The sequence below is a fragment of the Mus pahari genome, chromosome 12 (assembly GCF_900095145.1).
Source record: "Mus pahari chromosome 12, PAHARI_EIJ_v1.1, whole genome shotgun sequence".
NCBI classification, from domain to species: domain Eukaryota; kingdom Metazoa; phylum Chordata; class Mammalia; order Rodentia; family Muridae; genus Mus; species Mus pahari.
In genome coordinates, this window is record NC_034601.1 from 26,684,853 (window position 1) to 26,687,372 (window position 2,520).

A 2,520-nucleotide genomic window follows, 5' to 3' on the forward strand; every position below is an offset into this window, starting at 1 on the left:
ACACACACTAGCTTATTTTTGAAATGCCTTGACTACCTCAAAGGCTGGGCACTCCTAAACCTACCCCAGGTCCAACTGGGGAAGTAGCCAGTGGCCACCCGCCTGAATTCTCACATGGCTGGCTGGTTTTCTCTCTTGTAGCTCCTGTGTCCCATCTTTCTCCCCCAAGTCATGGTGATTCTCTGTCTCCTCCCTCCTGTGTCCTAGCCTGTGCAAATGTAAGGCATCTTTATTGATGGATCAAAAGCCAGTTGGGGACAAGGGCCTTTCACGGTTTGATATGCAGACTCCCGATTGAATCAAAACATTGGAACTGATCTCCAAATGGGTAAATGTTGGGGTGGGCCAATTCAAAGCCCTGGATCTGGGCTGAGCAGTAGCTGAAGTGGTTAGTTAGCCCACTGACTATTCCTTATCAGCACCACCAGGGTGAGCTTTCCAGCACTACTCCAGCTAGGCCACCTGAGGCCACCATAGGCAAGTGGCAGGGTCAGCTCTCCTGCTCTCCTGCTCTTGGGGATGGCTCCCTCACACCCATGACTGAGAGTCAGTTCCACTGTGCAGCACTTTAATCCCAGTCAAGGCGCAGGGCTCACTGTCCCAAGTGCTGCAGCCTGTGAGGGGCTGGGCCAGCTCGGGGCTGGCTCACCTGTGCCTTTGCCATCAGGGCCAGCTCCACTGTATTGCTCAGGTGAGGTGCAGGTCCGCTCTTCTAAGTGCTACAGCCAGTGAGGGGCAGGGACAGCTCATCTGATTCCATGACCCTGGGGCCAGTCTTCCCAACTGCCTCAGGTAGTGGGGTGGGGGTGGGGGGATGAGGGCATCATCCCACTGCCGTCCCCCCCCCAACCCCCGTGCCCCATCCCATGGCTCTCCTACACTCACGCCCTTGGGGCAGGTCACCTGCATCCACTCCACCAGGACCAACGCTGCTGTGCTGATCAGGGGAGGTGCAGGGCCTACTTTCCCAAGTGCTACAGCTGGCAAGGAGCAGGGACAACTCTCTGGTTATCATGACCACAGGGCCTGCTCTCCTGACTGCTGCAGGTATGGGGGAGGGGGAGCAGGGGGACAGGGAAGGTAGGCGTCACCTCGATCCCATGCCACCTCACTGTGGACGAATAGTGGGGCCAGCCCTCCTACATTTTTCACCCTCAGGACTGGCTCACCTGTGCTCCCGCTACCAGGGGTCCAGGTGAGGTGAAGGATCCACTCTCCCGAGTGCTGCAGCAGAACTCATGACCCTGTGGGCAGCTTACCTGACCGCCTGAGGTGGCGCGCACGGCACGTCGCCGGAGGGAGTGTGGCATTACCTGTGCACCTGTGCCACCCCATGGAAGATGAGTGACAAGGTCAGCTCTCCCACATTCATGCCCTCTGGGCCGGCTCACCCCCACCCCCACCTCCTGGAACAGCTCCAGTGCTGTCTGGGTGAGGACAGGGCATGCTCTCCAGAGTGCTTGCTGCTGAGAGATGGGGCCAGCTCTGCAGAGCGACACAGTGGGGAGGAGTGGAGCCAGTTATACACAGGTCCTGGACATTCTTGTGGTCCCCAAGGGACATCCGCATGTTCTCTAGTGGTAATATGAGCCACTGAAATCAACACTGACCCTGGCCACTACGTAGCCAGGGACTCAGACTTGGCCCTCAGCAGCAGCTTGGGCTGGGACCTCACCATGGCCCCAGGTGGCAGGACTGGCCACTCACAACAGGCTACTCCTCTCTACCCTTGAGTCTCCAGTTCCATCTCTCTTCATACATCTCAAGCTGCTCCACTTCTCCTTCTCTTCCATCTGACCACCACATCCTCTGCACATGGCGGTGGCTCCTGCGGCAGGCCCCTGGGTAACATCCTCCATCCACACTGTGCTGCATTGCATGGTGTGGTGACAAGCAGGTGTCTATTGCCCTCCTGTGACATAGAAAGGAAAGCAGGTCTGTGGGTGGCATAGCGGTCAGCAGGTCTCTGTCTTCCTCTTCCTGTACTGTACTGCCTGGATTTGATTTGATATGATTTTTATGAGTCCTAGGCATAAGACAGCTTTGCCCACCAAGCCAGGCATCAGGATAGGATGAACAAAGGACTGCCATCAGCTCTGCCCCTGACTGATAGAAGAACACAACCACCACCAACAAGGTGTCTCTCTGCCCATTGCCAGGGGGGTAAATTAATTTTTAAGTGAGATAGTAGAATAAAAAAAATTTCCTACAAAAAGTGAAGAGTAAAAAAAAAAACAAAACATTTTTTTTCCAAATAAACAAAAGCCAAGAGACATCATCATCACCAGGATTTCATCAAGCTGAGGGAAAGTGAACCAGATAGAGAATTAAGTTTGTAGACAGAATATAGAGTTCTAAAAATGACAAATAAAATCCCTTAAATATAGAAGACATTTTCAAATTTTAATTTATTTAAATTAAAGTTGACTGTTTAGCGCAAAAGTAATCGTGGCATATTATGGATCTTACAATATATGCAAAAGTAAAATGTATGGCATTTGTGCAAAGGATCAGAGAGGG

At 53.0% G+C, this 2,520-nt stretch overlaps 1 non-coding gene across 1 annotated transcript; it reads right to left on the bottom strand.

The window, feature by feature from the left end:
• Positions 1-2,017: 2,017 nt before the first annotated feature.
• Positions 2,018-2,164, bottom strand: LOC115065119. Its single transcript, XR_003844922.1, has one exon. It is a non-coding gene; the product is annotated as a small nucleolar RNA SNORA48 (small nucleolar RNA).
• Positions 2,165-2,520: the final 356 nt, after the last annotated feature.